Source organism: Pelodiscus sinensis, chromosome 28, assembly GCF_052426305.1.
Source record: "Pelodiscus sinensis isolate ZL-2025 chromosome 28, ASM5242630v1, whole genome shotgun sequence".
Taxonomy (NCBI): Eukaryota; Metazoa; Chordata; order Testudines; family Trionychidae; genus Pelodiscus; species Pelodiscus sinensis.
Genome location: NC_143079.1, coordinates 18,250,253 through 18,271,283, shown reverse-complemented (window position 1 = coordinate 18,271,283; position 21,031 = coordinate 18,250,253). Strand labels below are relative to the sequence as shown.

At 51.3% G+C, this 21,031-nt stretch overlaps 3 non-coding genes across 3 annotated transcripts; all 3 read left to right on the top strand.

Annotated features, from left to right (window-relative positions):
- Positions 1–4,143: 4,143 nt before the first annotated feature.
- Positions 4,144–4,359, top strand: LOC142820572 (small nucleolar RNA U3). Its single transcript, XR_016348025.1, has one exon. It is a non-coding gene; the product is annotated as a small nucleolar RNA U3 (small nucleolar RNA).
- Positions 4,360–7,337: 2,978 nt separating this feature from the next.
- Positions 7,338–7,419, top strand: TRNAS-UGA (transfer RNA serine (anticodon UGA)). Its single transcript has one exon. It is a non-coding gene; the product is annotated as a tRNA-Ser (tRNA).
- Positions 7,420–12,723: 5,304 nt separating this feature from the next.
- Positions 12,724–12,798, top strand: TRNAT-AGU (transfer RNA threonine (anticodon AGU)). Its single transcript has one exon. It is a non-coding gene; the product is annotated as a tRNA-Thr (tRNA).
- The last annotated feature ends 8,233 nt before the right edge of the window (positions 12,799–21,031 follow it).

Genomic DNA, 21,031 nt, shown 5'->3' with positions numbered 1-21,031 from the left:
TCCCTGGGAACCTTTCCCATGGCAGCACCCCCAGCCTGGACAGCCCCTGCCCGGCCCAGCCCTCGCCCCAGGGTGGGCAGCATTTGGGGAGGCAGGTAGGAGAGGCCCCCTCCCCTTCCCAGAGAGCCGATCCCCCAGGGCTGCAGTGGGAGGATCTGGCCCAGGGCTGCTGATCCCAGCCTGGGGCCAGGGAAGCTGCTACCAGCTCGTGCGGGGTGGGGGGAGCCATCCCAGAGAGGGTGGGGAGGGGTATCAAGGGGGGGGCAGATAGGAGAGGTGAAGGGGAACAGGGACGTGTGAGGAGGGGGCAGGAAGAGGAGGCAGGAGGTGCTGAAGGGAGGTTGGGGGGATCATGCCAGGCATGGGGTGGCTGGGAGCAGGGGTGCAATGGAGGGAAACTCATGGGGGGGGTCACAGGAAAGGAAAGGGGGCAGGGGAGGTTGGGAGGAGACTGGGGGAGCAAGAGCAGCCTGGCTGGGGGAGGAGGAGACACAGGGCAGGGCTTGTACAGGAGAGGGGGGAGATACAATGGCAGCTCCCCCACCCCCATGGGGCAGGAGGGGGGGCAGAGGTGCCTGGTGGTGGCACTTGGGGGCACCAACTCCTTTGCCCCAAACAGAATTTCTAAAGTTTATAACCAGGGCATCCCAAATGCCCCCTGCCTCTGTGGGTGCCTCTCCCTGCGCCCCTCCCTCTGCAGGCTCCAGTCCCCCGGGGGGAGGAGCTGCCCCCTCCAGCAGCCTGAGGGGAATTTCTTCTGTGAATTTTTTTAAGTGTAGATACCTGCAAACACTGATCTGTAGGGACTGGCAACAGTTTATTTCCTTTTGCAGATTTGTTATTTGCATAATGTATATGCAGATATGTAAATGTCATGTTACCGGTCTGGGAAAAGTTTGTGAATGGGTTTGGCTGTCCATGGTATAAAAAAAAAGGTTAGTAATCACTGGCCTGATCTATGGGGGCTGGCCAAATGCAAGGCAGGGAAAACACTAGGGCTCTGTCTAGACACAGACTCTTGCATGAGAAATGTGCAAATGAGGCTAAGCATGGAATATCGCTGCGCCTCATTTGCATACCTAATGAGCTGCCATTTTTGCAAAAGAGGCTCTTGCTCCAGAAGGAGCTGTCTACACTGCCCCTTCTTGCACAAGGAAAACTCCCTCTTGTGCAATGCCGCTATGACGATTATTTTCAGGAATAGTGACATTGCACAAGAGGGGTTTTCTTGTGCAAGAAGGGGCAGTGTAGATAGCTCCTTCTAGCACAAGAGCCTCTTCTGCAAAAATGGTGGCTCATTAAGTATGTAAATGAAGCTCCATGATATTCCACACTTAGGCTTATTTGCATATTTCTCGTGCAAGAAGCTGGGAGTGTAGACATAGCCCGGTGAATGTGGGGGGGTATTTTCCCCACCAGGCCTTTGTCCCTCGGAATCCCTGGGGACGTTATGTTTTCTCTTGTTTGGTTTCCCTTTTCCCTGCTTCCCTCCTCACTGGGGGGGAGGGGGCGGCTCTCTCACCCTTTCAGTGGGAAGCCCTGGCACAGGGATGGGCCGGGAAGATGCTCTGAGAGCGAGTCCCTGGGCTATTTGGGGAGAGAACTTGCACACGTCTAGCCTTTCCTCTGTCACCAGGATGGCTGAGTGGTTAAGGTGTTGGTCTTAAGATCTAATCGATGTTTGTCTGCGTGGGTTCAAACCCCACTGCTGGTAGCTTCCTGTTTTGGACAGACATCCATCTGGATGGTGATTTGCCCTGCTATGAGGGCAGAGGACAGGACTTCGTTTCTGAAGGTCCCTTTGGCTATGTTTGGTGGCATCTTGCCATGTGGGAGATGTGCTTTTGTGCAAGAGGATCCATGGCAGTGTGGATGCTCTCCTGTGCAAGAAAGCTCCGATGGCCATTTTAGCTATAGGGCAAGAAACCCTTGTCCTGCATCCACGCTGCCCTCTTGCGCAAGAGGACTTACACCTCTTAGAAAAGAGCGGTGAGGAGTGGTGTGAGGGTGTTGCTAGCAGCAGTGAGTACTGGGAGGTGTCCCGTCACCTGGGCTCCATGTAGGGCTGCCAGATGGTTTCTACAAAAATACCGGACACACTTGAAATGACACCACAATCGACATTATTGTTATTTAGAAAATACCGGACATTTCTATTTCCATTTTCTCAGTTTGTTTCCTGAACAGAAAGCTCAAATACTGGACTGTCTAGTTCAAAACTGGACACCTGGCAACCCAGCTCCATGTCAGCAGGGAAATGCAGTCCAACACCTCCCCCCATATGCTGGCCCAGCCTTCTGCCTGCTGGTGGGGCTGCCTCCCCCCACATCAGTGGGGCCTCCTGCCCCTGTGCTGCTGCAGCAACTGCCAGTCTGCCCACACAGAGGCCTGGCAGCCATGTCTTCTGGGGGCAAGAGCAGGGAGAACGGCGCCTTCCTAGCCCAGCCTCCTCCCCATCCCATCGCTGAGGGAACTTTCCCCGCAGTGCCAGCCCCATGCGCAAGGGCTTTTTAAAAGGGCCAGGCCAAAGTAGCTCCCCCCTTGCTCCTACTGAGCCTTTGCCAGAGCTGCCCCTCCTCAGGCTCTGCCCTGTCACCAGACAGACCCTGCTCTGCTCCAGCCCCCTCGCTCTGAGTCACTCCGGGAGCTGGTGGGACTAGACAGCTGCTGTCCTATGGGATGTGGCATTTCTTGGGGAACCATTTCTGATGGGGAAAAATCAAGCCAAAGCTTCCAATCAACCCTTAGAAGATCACAGTTCTATACCGCAGGTGGGACTTGAACCCACAACCCCTGGCTGTAGAGACCAGTGCCTTGTCCATTAGGTCACTGGGGCCAGACAAGAAACAAGGAGAAGGGACAGAAATTCTCTGTCCCAAAGGCGCACCCCTCACATTGGCTGGGCAGACACGACCCTCCTCTCTACCCCAGCAGACACGTCTGCAGCCCCTGGCAGGGAGGCGGCTGGGCAGGTCGTGGCAGAGCTGAGCCCGGGCTGGCAGCAGTGCAGGCTGGTCGGGCACAGCCCTGGGAGAGCAGCTGGGGGGTTCAGCTGTGGGGTGACGGGCCCGTGTGCTCTGCTGCTCACTGACGAGCTGGCTGCCCAAGTGCCCACACAGACGCTTCTTCAATCCCCACCCCCCTCAGCCACCCACCCCCAGCATCTTCCAGCACAGCCTGCCCCCGCCCCCCACAGGGCTTCGACAGGGGCCTCTGTCCAGGGAGAATGGGAAGTCCCCGCCCCAGGAACCCACCCATCCTCCTGCTACTCCCAAGAGCAGAGGATTCACCCAACACAAGTAAGTGCCTCTGTCCCCCCTGACCCCGGCTGCTGGGTTCCCTCCTGTTTAGCTGCCTGGCCCCAGGTAAGGTCACATGAGACTGCTCATATCACCCCCTCAGCACGGAGCCCTGGGCAGCCGCCCTGCTCGCTCAGGTCTCAGGCTGGCAGGGCCTGCAGGGATACTGGGTTTGAATGACAAGGTGTTGGAGCAGCTATTAAAAGGCTTCTTCCTTGGCAGGGGCATTGTGCTTGTGGATTGGCTGTTTCTTGGATGGCTGGTGCTTGCATATGCAGCTGGGCTTTAGCAAATCAGAACGATGCGAGTCGTGAGCAACCCAGAGCCTCTGGAAATGGGAGTGGAGTAAAAAGTACAATATTGTCTATAAAAATAAAATAACTTGAATAAAAATCAAAGTGTGACAAAAATAAATTACTTGAGTAAAGTACAAACACCCAAAAAAGGTCTTGAGCAGTGTGAGCAAGTATTTCTACTTAGTTATTTTCCACCTCTGCCCGGCATGCAGGGGTTCCTGGCCCCTTGATCGTCTGCAGACTGGCAGTTTATTACCACTGACTTAGAGGAGCCCCAGGATCTGCAGTTTCAGGAAGAAACAGCAGGAGATTTTGATTGGCTGCCAGGTGCTCCACATGCTAATCAGGAGGCATATTTCTGTAAACAGGGACACAGAGCATATTCTAATATGCAGATTTCTAAACCTGGTGGAGTGTGTTTGAATGGGACAAGCACTTTGCTGAGATTATTTCTGTTCTTTAGTTTTCTAAGTGTTGTGTGAAAACATTCCTCATGAGGAGAAAGTGAATGCACATGAGTGTGGGTGTGCAGTGAACAGGGACCTACTAAGACTGTATTTTCAGAAATTGTTTTTAAAGTTGGTAACTAGAAAAATGTAGTTGAAAGTGGTTGGTCTCGCTAGCTATGAGAATGAGTCACAATGTTCTCTTCTGAGCATGAAGCAAGCAGACAGTGTTGTTTTAATGTAATTACTGTCTGCTGGTGATGATTGTTCCTTTTTTCCTGTTGGGAAGCTGGAGGAAGAGAACAGAGGGTGAATGGTTGGTACTGTCAAAAAGTTCGAAATTAGTTTTGAAGTTGAAAGGAGCAGCGATTTCACTTTATCATCCTGTCCTGGCTTTTCTTGAGTTCCTGGTTTTACATGTGCTACTATGGTCCTGATCCTGATGTTTTCATGCTGTTCTCTCACCTGCTTTTGGGTCTTTTTCCATGTGCTTCTTACACTGGGTTTAGCCAGCCCATTGGATCTGCTTCATGCCTTGTCCCTCGTCTGTTCCCTAGTGGCCCTGTGGGAGAGAGATACTAACCACAGCCAGGAGTTAATTATCCCTTGGGGTAGTGTCTTTCTCCCATAACATGTAGCTAAGATATTTGTTAGTAACTGGCAGATGCTGCGGGGGGCTCACTCCCAAACAGGCGCCCACAAACTCAATATTGGTGCACAAGACGAAACTCACCCTGCTCCTGGAACGGGAACACTGATGAGCAGTGAGGCCCCTCCCTGGCAGCACCGAGCAGTGAGAGCTGAGGGTGTGTCTAGACTACCTAGTTTTGTCGACAAAAGTGGACTTTTGTCGACAAAACTATACCAGCGTCTACACTACCGCTGAGTTCAGTCGACATAACGTCGACAGAACTCAGCAGTTTTGTCGACGCTGGTAAAACTCATTTCACGAGGCATAACACCTTCTGTTGACAGAACTCTGTCGACAGAAGGCGTTATTGCCTGTAACATTGCGTCCAGACTACGGAGTTCTGTCGACAAAGCAGCTTGCTTTGTCAACAGAACTCAATGTGTCTGGACGCTCTTTGTCGACGGAAGTTTTGTCGACAGTATCTGTCGACAAAACTTCCGTCGACAAAACGCGGTAATCTAGACGTACCCTGAGTGAAGGGGGAGGCAGGTCCAGGGGGAGAAGGCTCCATGACTATGTCAGAGGGAGGCTCTGCCCTGGCCAGTGGGGAATCGTTGCCTCTCCGAGGGCCCAGGCCTGGTGGGTCATTTCCCCAGGTTACTGAGTGGAGGCTGGAGCCAGTTCTGGGTTGTCTCCTTCAACAACTAGCTGGGCTAGTGCTGAGTGCGCCACAGAGCTTCCTGCAGGTGGGGAGAGAGAGGCTGGGAGGGGAACTCTAAGTAACCTGTTGGGTCACAGCTGCCATAACATGACAGAGCAATACTTGGTCGTTTTCCTGGAAAAAGTCAGAGCTCTTGCGCAAAAAGGCTTATTCCTCATAGAAAGAGGAATAACTCTTGCACAAAAAGCCCTCTCTTCTGATGAGCTGTAAATTTACTTGTGCAAAAACACGCTCATAGGCTGTGTCTAGACTGGCATGATTTTCCGGAAATGCTTTTAATGGAAAAGGTTTCCATTAAAACCATTTTCGGAACAGAGCATCTAGATTGGCATGGACGCTTTTGCGCAAAAGCACTTTTTGCGAAAAAGCGTCCCTAGCCAATCTAGACTCGCTTTTGCGCAAAAAAGCCCCGATCACCATTTTCGCGATCGGGGCTTTTTTGCAGAAAATAAATCTCAGCTGTCTACACTGGCCCTTTTGCACAAAAGTTTTGCGGAAAAGGGACTTTTGCCTGAATGGGAGCATCATAGTATTTCCGCAAAAAGCACTGATTTCTTACAGTAGGAAGTCAGTGCTTTTGCGGAAATTCAAGCGGCCAGTGTAGACAGCTGGCAAGTTTTTCCGGAAAAGTGGCCAGTCTAGACACAGCCATAGTGCAGATGCTCCAAGGCCATGTCTACACTGCAGGCTTTTTGAACAAGAACACCTGTTCTTGCCCCAAAACTTGCAGAGCATCTACACTGCATGAGCGTTCTCTCCCCTGTGGCTACGTCTACACTGGCATGATTTTCCGCAAGAACTCTTTTGTGGAAGAGTTCTTCTGCAAAAACTCTTCCAGACAAGACCATCTACACTGGCATGTACCTTTGCGCAAGAGATGTGTTTTTGCACAAGAGCATCCATGCCAGTGTAGACACTCTCTTGTGCAAGAAAGCTCTGATGGCCATTTAAATCATAGGGCTTTCTTGCACAAGAAATTCATGGTCCTTGTCTATACTGGCCTCTTGCACAAGAACAGTTGCACAAGAGGGCTTATTTCTGAGTGGGAGCATCATAGTTCTTGCTCAAGAAGCCCTGATTTCACACATTAGAATGTCAGTGTTCTTGCGCAAGAACTCCCCACCAGTGTAGACAGGCAGCAAGTGTTGTACTTAAAAGAAGTACAGGCAGTCCCCGGATTACGTACAAGATAGGGACTGTAGGTTTGTTCTTAAGTTGAATTTGTATGTAAGTCGGAACTGGTACATATTGTAGGGGAAACTCTAGCCAAACATTTCTCCAGAGCTCAGTTTTATTCTCCCACACCTCACTTCCCTCAGTCCTTTATTCTCAAGCTGAGATGTCTGCTGAGAAAAGCCGCTCCGCGTCTCCCTGGTCTGCTGGGGGGGGCGCTAGCTTCGCGTCTCCCTGGTCTACTGGGGGGAAGCAGCTAGTGCGGGGTTGCCTCACCCCATTTGTAAGTAGGGATCCGATGTAAGTCGGATCCATGTAACCTGGGGACTGCCTGTACTAGGGATCTTTTTCAGAGGGATAAGGCAACACGCCACATTTACTGAACGCACATAGAATAATCAATACTTATCATATGCATATGATATATATATATATATATATATATATATATATATATATATATGTCACTCCTGCACTCACACACACACAGGCTGGCTGTGTCTACGTTGGCACCCTTTTCTGGAAAAGGGATGCTAATGAGACCAGTGAATCTATGGCCCTGTCTGTACAGCAGGGACAGCAACACTCACAGGCCCACAGGAGGGGGCTGGTTTGATGCGTCACTCCATGGCCCAGCAATGAGCCCCCAAGCTCCCCCTGTGCTCGGGGAGCCAGGTTTGCTGTGTGAATTCGGTGGGGGAGGTGACGTCAGGTCTGGGCACTGGGATTAGTTACCAGTTTCCCTGGCTCTGGGGGAGTGCTGACTTCACAGCTGTGATGGCCGAGTGGTTAAGGGGTTGGACTTGAAATCCAATAGGGTTTCCCTGTGCAGGTTCAAATCCTGCTCACAGCGAGCCCTGTGTTTTGGCCACACCCCTAAGCAGACAACAAGCTGCACAACCCTGAGCTACTCTCCCCATCCCCAGTCAATCCCTTTATGCACCTTTCCTTGGTAAAACTGTTTTATTCTATGGTCCCAGACAACACCTTTGACTCCCAAAGTGCAGCCATTCCCCATTTCCCTCCCACCCTGGCTGTGTCTGACTCCCTGGGCACAGAAAGCTACAGGTCAGTGGTCAGAGGTTCTAACGTGCACATCTCCCCCAGCCGCTGGGACTGTAGAGTTGGCCTTGAGGTTTGGCACAGTTGGGAGAGGGAGAAATACAGCAAACATTGATCATCTGGCTTGTAAACCCCTGTGTCTCAGGGTTTGGGTTGGAGTTGTGGAAACCATTTCATATTTAGCTAGAAGCCATCTTGTATAACAGAAACCATTTCAGCTTCTTGCTTCTGCACGTAGACCAGAGTGAACTTTCTGTCACGCGGAGTGAGAGGCCTACAGGATGGGCTACTGGAATGTGTTAATTGAGCTGGTTGAGAGAGACGCTTCCCTCCCTCGCACCTGCCCTCTATCTTGCTGAGAACGGGTTCACTTTTTTAAGTTTCATTGATGATTTCTGTAATTGGATGACTTGACGTCAGACTGTTTGGTTAGGGGTATAAAGATACTAGGGTGGATTGTATTAGCAGCCTTACTGGGCCCTGCTCTGCTGGGAACACGTTTGGCACTTTGTGCCTTATTGAGCAATAAAGCTGTTTATTAGCCGCCAAACCAGAGAGGAGCTTTTGCTTCAACAGAGACCCCGGGGAGGCCGGCTTCCCTTGGTTTGTGCGTCTTTTCCTGAGGGCACAGAATTAACAAGAGAGAATTCCTTAACCCCACAGCAATCTGAGTTGGCCAAAGGGTTAGTAACAGAATAGTTTCCCAAGTTTAAGATCAGACAAAAAAAAAAAATCAAAAAAACCCTCTGTGGTGTTGTGGTCATTGTGTTTTCTTAACATGCAGCAAGTCCTTAGTTCAAAGGCAGGTAGAGACACAGGCTCTGGAAGTGCCCTTCCAGATGGGCCAGGCATGTTCTACTCTGAGCCAGGGGGCTTGGGTAGCTTGTTTCTGTACTCAGAGTTGTGCAGAGGAGTTCTGGTTGGAGGGGAGTTCTTCTTCCACTTCTCTTTTCCCCTTTTCCTTCTTCTTGCTGGTCTCCTTCTTGGACCCCAGTTTATATAGTGAAAATTGAGTCCTGTGAGTTCAAACCTCACCTGGAGCAGTGGTTGTTAGTCCCTGCTGTGTTGCACCCTTGCATTGGTTCCCAGAGTCTTTGGCATCCTGTCCCCTCCTTTTTGATTTTTAAAAAACCCTCACGCCCCACCTCCAAAATAGCACAAAAAAAAAAAAAAGAACGTGATGGGGGGAAGGGCTGAATCACCTAATGCCCCCCCTAGAATTTCTTCAGGATCCCCAGCTTGGGACCCCATGCCTTGCAGTGAATGCTGGGGGAGCTGGGATTCCACCCCAGAGGATGGGATCAGTGAAAATTCCCACTTCACATATTATGGCTTCATCAGAGTGAATGCTGGGTGGGCAGGATCTGAGGCCAAGGGGCACAGAGAGGGTTGGACCCTTGACCCGCTTTCTGCCAGGGTCTTGTTGCCCATCTTCCCCACCCCCGTCAGCAGCTGCAGCCCCTTTCAGCCACTGGGTCAACCCAGGAAAAGAAGTGGGAAATGGGACAAAGTCGCCCGTCTCTGTTCATGAGCCTCTCCAATGGCTGAAAGGGACGGTGGCTGCTGATGGGGGCGGGGGGAAGAAAATGGGCAACAGAGACCCTCCTCTGAGCTGGAATGCCAGCTCACCCAGTGTTCACTGGAAGGGGCCAGCCCAGCAGGGACTAAGAGCCACTGCTCCAGGTGAGGCTTGAACTCACAACCTCAGCTTGTCTCCTACAAGTACTGTCTTATAAGTACTGTGCGTTGACCCATTGCGCCACTGGAGCAGGTCTTCAAAATGCTTTTTCAAAGTCCTTAGATTGAGAAAGTCAAGAAGCACAAAGTGGAATTGAACAAGTGGGGCTGGAAGCTCAGTTCCGAAGGATGAGAGAGGTGAAGGGAGAGTCAGAGAAGCGGCTGCCGGATGCTCTGCGTGGCCCAGGGATCCGGACGAAGAGCTGTGCTCATGTTTTCTGCCATAAAGCTTTGCTTCTGGGCAGTTTGGCTAAGATCGAGGGCTTCCTGCCTCCAGGAGAGGATGGGAAGCAGTGCAAGGCAGCCTGCAGCTGCAGCACCCACTCAGGCCCGTTTTGCGGGGGTTAAAGGGAAACGTCCCTGAGGAGCTCATCTGCTTCCTCCTCAGAGTGCACTGCTTGGCAATTGAATGCAGGTCAACTGCTTGGAAGGGAGCAATGCTCACCACTATACCACCCATGCCTGCAGCTTTGCGCGCTAGGTGAGAGGGTGCCTGCGTGGTTTGGGGTAAAGCATAACTTCTTGGCCATTTGGACAAGATCGGAAGTGGTGATGGCGGGTAGTGGCTGCCTTGCGCTCTCTATGACGTGAAGAGCTGGGCGGGAGAGAAGTCCCAGAGGTTTCTGGGTGGGCGAGTGCAGCTTCTCGACTCTTGGGCTAAGTTCAAGAGCAGCGAAGGGAGAGGCAGGGAAGTGGCTACTGGGTGCGCAGAGTGACCTGGGGATCCGGCCCAAGAGCTGTTCTCATGTTTTTTGCCGTAAAGCGTTGCTCCTTGGCCATTTGGTTAAGATCGAGCGCTTCCTGCCTCTTGGCGAGCCATGTCACAGGCACAAGCCCCCAGAGTCTACACAGCAATTCCGTTATTTTGAAATAATTCTGAAGTAACAGAAGGCTTATTCCGACTTCTGCAAACCTTATTCTATGAAGAATAAAGCCTGTTCCAAATTAGCTATTTCAAAATAAGGCATCTGTAGATGCTTCACTGCTGCTATTTTAAAATAACCCCTCTCTAGGGCTATTGCAAGTTATTCCTCCTGCAGCTCTTACTTGAGATAACTCTTCTACATTAGAGGAGCCTTCCTCAGACTATTCTGAGGTTTCCCTGCAGAGCAGATGTGCTATTTCGAAAGACACGATCTTGGAATAACTATTCCAGAATAGCCTATTCCGAAGTAAATGTGCCATGTAGAAGTAGCCAGAGAGATGAAGCAGCTGAAGGGAAGCCAGGACAGCAGAGGCCAGTCTGAGACCTGAGGGCCCCAGGTACCCAACACAGGTTCCCTGTCTAGGTCCCATGGCGTAAGGGGCAGCGCTCAGGACTCTGAATCCTGCAATCTGAGATGAAATCTCAGTAGGACTTGCTGGGACAGGCTGGATTGGTGTGAGGTCCTCACACTCCGGCTGTGTCTAGACTGGCAAGTTTTTCCTCAAAAGCAGATGATTTTGCGGAAAAACTTGCCAGCTGTCTACACTGGCCACTTGAATTTCCGGAAAAGCACTGACGATCTCATGTAAGATCGTCAGTGTTTTTCCGGAAATACTATGCTGCTCTCGTTCGGGGAAAAGTCTTTTTCTGAAAGACTTTTGCACAAAAGGGCCAGTGTAGACAGCACAGTAGTGTTTTCTGCAAAAAAGCCCCGATTGTGAAAATGGCGATCTGGGCTTTTTTGCGGAAAACCACGTCTAGATTGGCCACGGACGCTTTTCCACAAAAAGTGCTTTTGTGGAAAAGCATCCTGCCAATCTAGACACGCTTTTCCGAAAATGCTTTTAACGGAAAACTTTTCCGTTAAAAGCATTTTTGGAAAATCATGCCAGTGTAGACGTAGCCTCCATGATTATGTCTACACTTGTGGCTTCTTGTGTGAGTAATATGCAAATGAGGCTAAGCGTGGACTATTGCTGAGCCTTATTTGCATAGCTAATGAGCCACCATATTTGCGGAACAGGCTCTTGCCTCAAAAGGAGCCTCAAAAACCCTTGTGCGCACTGCCGTTCTTCCTGAAAATAATGGGTGTAACGGCATTGCACAAGAAGGGGCCGTGTAGACAGCTCCTTCTGGCGCAAGAGCCTCTTCTGTACATATGGCAGCTCATTAGCTATGCAAATGAGGCTCAGAGATATTTCACGCTTAGCCTCATTTGCATATTACTCACACAAGAAGCCGCGAGTGTAGCCATAGCCCAGGGGTTTTGGCTTCCTTGTCCTGAGGTTCACCAAGGGCAGTTTTGCTTGTCTGAGGCCCAATGGAGCTTGGGCTCCAGACTGATCAGACGTGTGGTCAGGTGCCTGAATCCATCACAGCTGCAGGGCAGCTCAGCCCGTGCTGTAGGCAGCCGGACTGTGAGCAGCACAGAGGGTCAGGAGAGGGGATTTGTGTATTTGGAGAAGGGTCCTGAGTCCTGGCTCCCATCCATGCACCTTAGCACAAAGACCAAGGGCCCCTGCACAAAGTGCATTGTGGGAATGAGAGTTGGGGCAGCAGGAAAGGGGCCGGCCCCTCAGCACCAGCGAGCAGGTGGGAGGGAATCCTCCCCCATCTCGTGTGCGAAGGGAGCACTAACCCACTTGCAACACATCTCTGGTGCTCTTACCTCCCCCAGGCCTAGCGGCTTTGTGCTAGAGCCAGTTGTGTGTGAGAGGGATGAAAAGGAACCCCCAGACATTGAACCCAGCCCTGGAAGAAGTTGGTATCACAGGGACTTGGTGGGATAATACACGACTGGAATATTGGCACAGAAGGGTACAGCTTGCTCGGGAAGGATTGGCAGGGAAAAAGGGAGGAGGAGTTTCCTCAGATACAAAATAATGCACTCACTGGGACTGAGGTGGAGAGGGACACAGGAGACAGACTTGTTGGGGGTCTCTGGGTGAGGCAACAAAGGGTTTTTAATCCAACTCCTTAATCGCTTGGCCATCACTACTGTGGGAGACTGATCTCTTCTACTTGTATGTGAACAAAAAATGTGCTACTTGCTCTTTGGCCAACTCAGATGACTACAAGGCAAAGGAATTCTCTCTTAATTCTGTGCCCTCAGGAAGGGACCAAACCAAAGGAGGCCGGGCCCCCATCTGGGTCTCCAACCCAAACCCTGAGAGCCAGGGGTTTACAATCCAGATGATCGATGTTTGCTGCACTTCTCCCTCCTCCTGGAATGCTAAATCTCAAGGCCAACTCTGCAGTCCCAGCGGCTGGGGGAGATGTGCATGTCAGAGCCTCTGCCCACTGAGCTGTAGCCTTCTGTGCCCAGGGAGCCAGACACCACCAGGGTGGGAGGGAAATGGGGAATGGCAGCACTTTGGGAGTTAAAGGTGTTGTCTGGGACCATAGAGCAGTTTCACCAAACTCCCTGTGGAGGGCACCATGGCTTAGCTGGCTTAAAGCACCTGTTTAGTAAACAGGTGATCGTGGGTTCAACTCCCAGTGGTGCCTTGCTGTGGGTTTCATTTACTTTTTCTTGTGTCTTTCTGGCCTCCCCTGGCCACCCATGGAACTGCTGGTTCAGGAAAAGGCTGATTGGGGAGGAGTTTTGGGAAGAAGGAAACCAGAAGCCTGGATCAGGTGCAGAGGTGACTGGCACTGGCCAGGCAGGGCTCTGACTCCCACTGTGAGCCCCTGGATACCACACACTGGCCACTCAGTCCTGCTCCATGGTCGTCCCAGTGCTCTGGGTGCAAGCGACGGGCCTGTAACTCCCTCCTGGGACTCCTAGTGGAAGCATGGGCTTTGCCCTGCCTGCTGGGGGAGGGGAAAAACATGGTCCCGGTTGACAGGGGCTCTGACACTCCAGCACTGGGGCATTTGAGCCTTTCAGCCGGATTCAGACAAGGCTGGTCGGAGCCTCTTGTGCTCACGGAGGGGGATTCTGCACTTGCTGCCTTGGGAGCCAGGGTCACATTGCAGAGCTTCCCCAGGGACGTCCCATGGCACCACCAGCCCAGCCCCAGCCCCAGCCCTCGGCAAAGTGGCTGTGTTTTATCCTTCCCCTTCAGTAACAACCGGCCATTCCCCACCCAGCCTCAGCCCCTGTGGGACCCGCTCCCTTCCCCAGGAGCAGCGTGAGTGCCAATGTGGCTCCCTGCTGAGGCTACGGTTGTGGGAACAAGCCCCTGGTTTTGGGAGGGAGATGAGATGTCAAGGTGTTGAGTTTCACCCATGGCTAGTGTGGGGTGACCCACACTCTGGGGGCAGCTAGAGGTGCCTCCTGAGAGCTGGTTTTCAGAGGGGTGTGATCAGCCCTCCCTGTGTTTCTGGCTCCTTCCAACCGCTCGAATCTGTCATCTAAAAGTTGAGGAATGTGCATTGGGAAGAGGGAATTTCTGTCTTTTCATTGTCACTTTTGTGCCCCAGTGGCCTAATGTACAAGGCATCAGTCTCCTAATCCAGGTGTTGTGAGTTCAAGTCCCATCTGTGGTGGTAGTTGTGATGTTTCCTAATAGGTGCAAGTCTCTTCAGCTTCTTTTTCACCATGTTACCTGTTTGAATATTGGACAAGAGTCCCCTGGAACCGCCATTTCCCCCCAGACAGGACTTCTCAGTAGCAAACACTAACACTGGTGTTAGGCACAGACAGGAGGAGAGTGTTTCTGAAAAGCTGAGGTGTGCACAGTGAGGTCACTTTCAGAGATGCAGGCGCTGGCTTCTCTGTATGCCCGTGAGCACCTATTACCCATCAGTATCCGCCAGCCCCCAGACGAAAGGCCAGTGCACATGGAGCACTGTTCTCAGCACGAGTTCTTGCTCAAGAGCACATCCACACTGCCATGCAGTGTGGTCTAGGAGGGAGGAATAGCTCAGTGGTTTGAGCTTTGGCCTGCTAAACCTAGGGTTGTGAGTTTAATCTTTGAAGGAGCCATTTAGAGACATCTGAGGCAAATCTGTCAAGGATGGTTCTTGGTTCTGTCATGAGCAGGGGACTGGACTGGATTGGATGACCTCTAAAAGTTCCTTCCAGCTCTATGAGATGGTGTATCTCCTTATAAAGAGCATCTGTGGACACTCTCTTGTGCAAGAAAGCTCTAATGGCTGTTTTAGGCACAAGAAATCCCTCTTGCCTGTGCACACTGCCTTCTTGTGCAAGAAGCCCTCTTTTCCAATGGTTTACTGTACATTTTCTTGCGCAAAAATGCACATGCAGCGTAAACACTCTGCTAGTTTTTGCACAAGAATGCCCATTCTTGTGCAAAAAGCCTGCAGCATAGACAGAGCTGTGCAGTGTGAAAAAACCTCACAATAACAAGCTCAAACCAGCAGGTCCCACTGAGATTTGAACTCAAACTGCAGGACTCAAAGTCCTGCATGCTGCCCCTTACACCATGGGCCCTACCCGGTGACCTGTGCATGGGCATTGGGGCACTCAGATTTCAGGCTGGCCTCTGCACTCCTGGCTTTCCTCCTGCTGCTTCATCCCTCTGGCTATGACTACACGGCACATTTATTTTGGAATAAGCTGGTCTCGAATAGTGATTCCAAAATAGTTTATTTCGAACTAGCACGTCTACACTGCAGGGAAACCTCAGAATAGTCCGAGAATAAGTTAGAATGTCCACAGGAAGGGGCTAGTTCAAACTAGCAGCAGTGGCCCATCTACACAGGCCTTATTTTGAAATAGCTAATTTGGAACAGGTGTTACTCTTCGTAGAATGAGGCTTGCAGAAGTTGGAATAAGCCGTCTGATACTTCAGAATTATTTCAAACTAACGGAATTGCTGTGTAGACTCTTGCATTGTTACTGTGGAATAACGGCCATTGTTCCAAAAGAACTTTTGTGTGTGGACAGAACCTGCACAGCCCAAGAAACGTGATTGGCAGCTCATCCCCACCATTGTTTTGTCAATTGCAGTGTAGGGTTCTGAAGACATGGACCCAAGGTAAACACCTTGGTTGCCTTCTGCTAAGGCCAGGCTGGAGGGAAAAGACTCACTCCTTCGAGCTGGAGTTGAATCAGCGACTTAAGGATCACTTGCCAAGCACACGCTACAGTCCTCTGCTCTGCCAGCTGAGCTATCGAAGGGTGCTTGATAAATGCTGGTTTGTCCAGGTTATCCCTACTGCAAGTCTCAGGGCAACTGCTCCCCTAAGTAGATGGCATTGCTGATGAGGGGCAGAGGAGCACAGAGGCTGTCACAGGTACTTCACATGCAGACAGACCCCCTGAGTGAAACCTGAGCTAGATCCATCCATGTCACAGCAAAAGGAAGAAAGTTGGGTTCTTCTCATGTGTCTTCTTTGTTCCAGAGTCTCTAGGGGTGCGGAAGGGTCAGGTCTACAAAAAACAAACCAATTGAATGAACCTTGGTCTAGAAACACCCCTGAGGGTTTCCTTCTATCTTTGGCCTGGAAAGGTCATCTGTAACAATGTGGTTTTTCTGTAACCCTATTGGAAGGCCTGTAGCTATTCAGGAGGTCTAAACTAAAGCCTTCTTCTGCAGCCAGACTCAAGAGCAGCAGCAATTAGCTGTAAAGCCTGGAGTCACATACTCACATTCCAGCTAAATGACACTGAAATAGTGTCAGACTAGGCTGTGAGAAGGGGATCCTGTCCTAATGGCACCCACTGTTACCAGATAAGAAACAGACCTCAAGATGGGTAGAGAAAACTTAGTTAAACACCGATTTGTCTGGCAAGAAACTGCTTATCAATAGTTGTGGTTGTGCAATGGGCATTCTATGATTCTTGTCCTCCCTTTCCTATTGTTTGTCTGTGTGGTCGCTGTCTGGTTTGGATCTGTTTCTGTCTGCTGTATAATTAATTTTGCTAGATGTAAATCAACTAAGGTGGTGGAGTATGATTGGTTAGGTAAATCACAATAGTATCTTATGACTGGTTAGCAAAATTATACTAAAATAATTGGTTAAGATATTGCTAAGCAGGACTCAATTTTCACTATATAAACTGGGGTCCAAGAAGGAGACCAGCAAGAAGAACTTGCCTGTGAAAGAGCCTTTGACCAGAGCTTCCAGGACACCTCTGCACAACCCTGAGTAGGGCAACAAGGGACCCAAGCCCTGAGACCCCCAGCTCAGAGTAGAACATGCCTGGCACATCAGAGAGGGCACTTCAAGAACCTGTGTTTCTATAGGGCTTTGAACTAAGGAGCTGCTGTATGTTAAACAAACACAGTGATCGCTACACCACAGAGGCTTTTCTTTTCTCAATTTAAACTTGGGAAAATATTCTGTTACTAACTCTTTAGCCAACTCAGATTGCTGCGGGGGAAGGAATTCTCTCTTGTTAATTCTGTGCCCTCAGGAAGGGACCAAACCCCCTTCCCCGTCCCAGGGACTCCAACCCAAACCCTGAGACCCAAACCCTGCCCTGTGGGAACTCTGCAATGTGACCCTGGCTCCCAAGGCAGCAAGTGCAGAATCCCCCTCGGTGAGCGCAAGAGGCTCCGACCAGCCTGGTCTGAATCCAGCTGAAAGGCTGGACGGCCCCGCTGCTGGAGTGTCAGAGCCCCTGTCAACCGGCCTGTGTTTGTCCCGTCTCTTTCAAGGAAGGGCAGGGCAGGGCCCACACACCCACCAGGAGTCTCAGGCACGTCTCTCGCACCCAGCTGACCATGGAGCAGGTCTCCATGGCCCATGTGTGGTAACCAGGGGCTCTCTCCTGTGAGCCCCCTCTCCCCAGGGGAGTCTCACACAGAGGTCTTGGGATCACAAGCTTCCTGACACTCTCATCATGCAACAGGGGCAAGTCTAGCTCACACTAACGGCTACAGTTAAGAAGTCCAAGACCCTGATTATTACACCACAGCTCACAGCAACCCTCATTTCTTCACTCTGCTTTGCAGCAGGGTAATTGCTGGGATAGAATAAAGGGAATAGCTTAACCAGAGGAACACACGCTCCCTCTGCCACACTCAGACCCCCCATACCCAGCCCCCTGACCAGAGCCTCAGCTGTGGCTTAAACCTGGTTCCAGAGAGAAGAGGCCAATGCAAACAGCCCCATGGCAGCGAGGGAGTCAGCACGTCGGTGGGTGGGGCAGGGAGCTGGGGGCAGATCTTGGCTCTAACTCGCTAGGCGACCTTGGCCTGTTCAGTGAATCTCTCCCTGTCTCCATGGCCCTGTCTGTACAGCAGGGACAGCAACACTCACAGCCCCACAGGAGGGGGCTGGTTTGATGCTTCACCCCACGGCCCAGCAATGAGCCTCCAAACTCCCCCTGTGCTCGGGGAGCCAGGTTTGCTGTGTGAATTCTGTGGGGCAGGTGCCATCAGGCCTGGGCACTGGGACTATTTCCCAGTTTCCCCGGCCCTCTGGCACTGCTCAGATGAGGGCTGAGGCGGCTGAGTGGTTCAGGTTTTCGAGTAGAAGCCAATAGACTAAGCAGGTCCACAAAATCCACTAGTTCTGCAGCCCCAGAAGAGTAAATGTGAACCACAGTCCAGCCCTGTCCCTTCCCCTCATGCCATGGGGGCTGGAACACCAGAGGAGGGAGGTGTCTGAGTTGGGGGCCACATCACAGAGGGCTGGGGGCCTTAGGAGGAGTTTTTTTGTGTCTCACTTTTGTGGTTCCTGATTTTTCTGTGGGTCAGTGGCCCCCGACCCAGAAAAGGTTCCCCGCCCCTGCCATAAATAAAGCAACATTGAAACTTTGTGTGCTGGCTGTAATGTTTTCCTTTATTTCAAATGAAGTTTGATCAACTAACATGAGACAGTTCAAATGCTTAATCTGTTTATTTAAATTAAACTGTTCTCCCCAGCTGCAGCCCTAGCAAAATGGCTGGGGTGTGATTATGTCATTAGTGGCGAGTGTCCATTAGTAACCAAGAGTCCATGGAAAGGTTTGGGGAGGGCAGGGGCTCAGCAAAGGGGTGGGGTCTTGGGGAAGGGACGGGGTAGATCCTGGCTTGCCCTGACATTTAAAAGGTGACCTTGGGGGCATGTGGCCCCCTGAGCAGCCTCTGATGTTCCCTGCGTGAGCCCCAGAACCAGCCCTGAGTGACGGGGGCAGAGGGGGAGCAGCTCACACATGCCAAGGGGCTGGCTGGGGGCAGGACATGAGCCCTGGGAGGTAGCAGTGACATCACAAGGGCCTTGTGCAGCACCTCAGCTCATTGGCTGGGAGGCAGTGACCTCACAGAGGGACCATGGCAACAGCCAGGTGGGACAGGCTGCAGGGATGGGGCATCTCAGAGACCCCCATGGCCTGGCTGCCTGGAATCTCCTTTGGGAGGTTTCCCCTTGAGGGCAGAAGGGATTGAAGGTCCCATCTGGGAGTGTCTCTGTGGAGATTTCCCCTTTCCCCAGGCTGCAGTGGGAGGGGCTGGGGCAGGCAGGGATACAGGAGGGGCTGGCACTGAACTGAAGAGAGATCTGGGAGAAGCAAGAGGAAGGGCTGCAAACACTCGATGAAGATGGGATTTGAACCCATGTGTGCACAGCACAATAGATTAGCAGTCCATCGCCTTAACCACTCTGCCACCTCATGTGAGCTGCTAGGATTTGTTACCAATTACCCAAAGCCAGCATTGCCAGGAACCTTTGTGCCAGTCAGTGACTGGCCAGGGACACTCAGGGCGGGATGGTTTTGGCTTTTCACAATGTTCCCTGGGCTGTTGTAAAAAGCTCAGTGCTAGTAACAAACCCAAATACCCCCTGGCTACATCTACCCTGCAGACTATTACACAAGAACTGTTTTGTGTAGGAGTTCTTGTGCAAAACGTCTTGCGCAAGAGCACATCCACATTGCCATGTGCTTTTGCACAAGAATGTCCGTGGCAGTGTGCACGCTCTCTTGTGCAAGAAAGCTCTGATGGCCATTTAAACCATAGGGGTTTCTTGCACAAAAAACCCCTGTTGCCCATTCATACTACCTTCTTGTGCAAGAGCTCTTGCACAAGAGATTATTCCTCATGGGGAGAGGAATAACTTTTGCACAAGAAGCCCTCTTTTCCTACGTTTTTCCGTACATTTACTTGCACAAGAACGTGCATTCAGTGTAGATGCTCCTCAAGTTTTTGTGCAAGAACGGCCATTCTTGAGCAAGAAGCCTGCAGAGTAGATGTAGCCCCTGGGTGCCCAGAGAGGGGCTGTCTAGTCAAAGTCTGGCTTGGCGCAATCTCTGCAATGGGAAGATGTCCACGGAGCAGGCAGATGGCAGCGGCACACGGCTCTGGTGCTCCCAGCATCCAGAGGAGCGTTTCCGATATGAGTGTTTCCTGACAGTGTCCGTCTCTGGTCTGATTTCACAGTGTGGTGAGACACTGGTACCCACAGCAGCATAGATGGGGTGGCTGGAGGGAGTGGCTGGCGGGCGGCCGGTAGGAACAGTGGCAAGTGGGCAACGGAACGGGTGAACCTCATTTGCATATCTAATGAGCCACCATTGTTGTGGAAGAGGCTCTTGTGCCAGGGTACGTCTAGACTACATGCCTCTGTCATCAGAGGCATGTAGGTTAGGCTACCCGACATAGGAAAATGAAGCGGCGATTTAAATAATACTTGCGCAAGAGGGCCAGTGTAGACAGGGAAGGAATTTTTTGCGTAAGAAAGCCCCAATTCGCAAAATGGTGATCGGGGATTTCTTGCGGAAAATTGCATCTAGACTGGCCACAGGTGCCTTTGCGCAAAATCTAGACGCTCTTTTGCGGAAATACTTTTAAAGGAAAAACTTTTCCGTTAAAAGCATTTCCGCAAAATCATGCCAGTCTAGACGCAGCCACCGTGTTTAAAGGCAGAGCTGACTAGAATCAATTGAGAGTCCTTGTCTTGTCTCAGTGATTGCTTGAGCAAAAATCATTGATAAAATCTTGTGTAGACTGACCTTGGACTCTACATGCAGGCAATATGTGTTAAAGGGCAGTGCAAAGGAGGCAGTGGTGGTGAGGTACCATATTACCTAGTGAAATCATTGGTGCTGAAATCACTAAGGGCTGGAATTTGACCACAGAACTGACACTTTCTTAACAGACTCCATTTTTGCTATTTAAAAAGTAAATCAATGTAACAGAAAACTGCAACGCTCTCGGTAACTTTTTAAAAATCAAACTTTAAACTTTATTGAAAAGATTGGATAGTTTGCAATTGAAAATATTTGACCTACACTTAAGGCAACTGATTTAATTTTGTGTAAAATTTTGCATCATAAAGGATGGCATTTTTTTTTGAAAGTGTTCAACTATATTGATATACATTTAGATCACATCTACTTCTGATGTGATATTTGGGTGTGGTTGTGTCCTTTTTTTTTGCTCTACAAAAAATTCTGGGTTGTGGGGCCCTGCCAAAACTATTCGAATTGGGCCCCGCACTTCCTAAAGCCGGCCCTGTGCCCCAAAACCTGTGGCCTCAGCACAGGCCTCCAGCCACTGGACCAGGGCCCTGGCTGCCAGAGTGGGCCCTGGCTCCCCCCCCCCCCCTTCCCCTCACTATGTGGCCACAGCAGGCTCTGGCTCCCCCGCCCCCTAGAGTAGCCCTCACCACACACCAGGCCCTGGCTCCCCACCTGAGTAGCTCCCCCGCCCTGTGGCAGACCCTGGTTTCCCCAGCCCCACCCCAGAGTAGCCCCCTCACCATGCAGCATGTCCTGGCTCCCTGCCTGAGAAACACCTCCCACCCCCACCATGTGGTATGCCCTGGGCCCCCATCAGAGCAGGCCCCAGCCCCCCGCCATGCGGCAGCCCTTGGCTCCTCACTGGAGCAGCACCCCCCACACCTC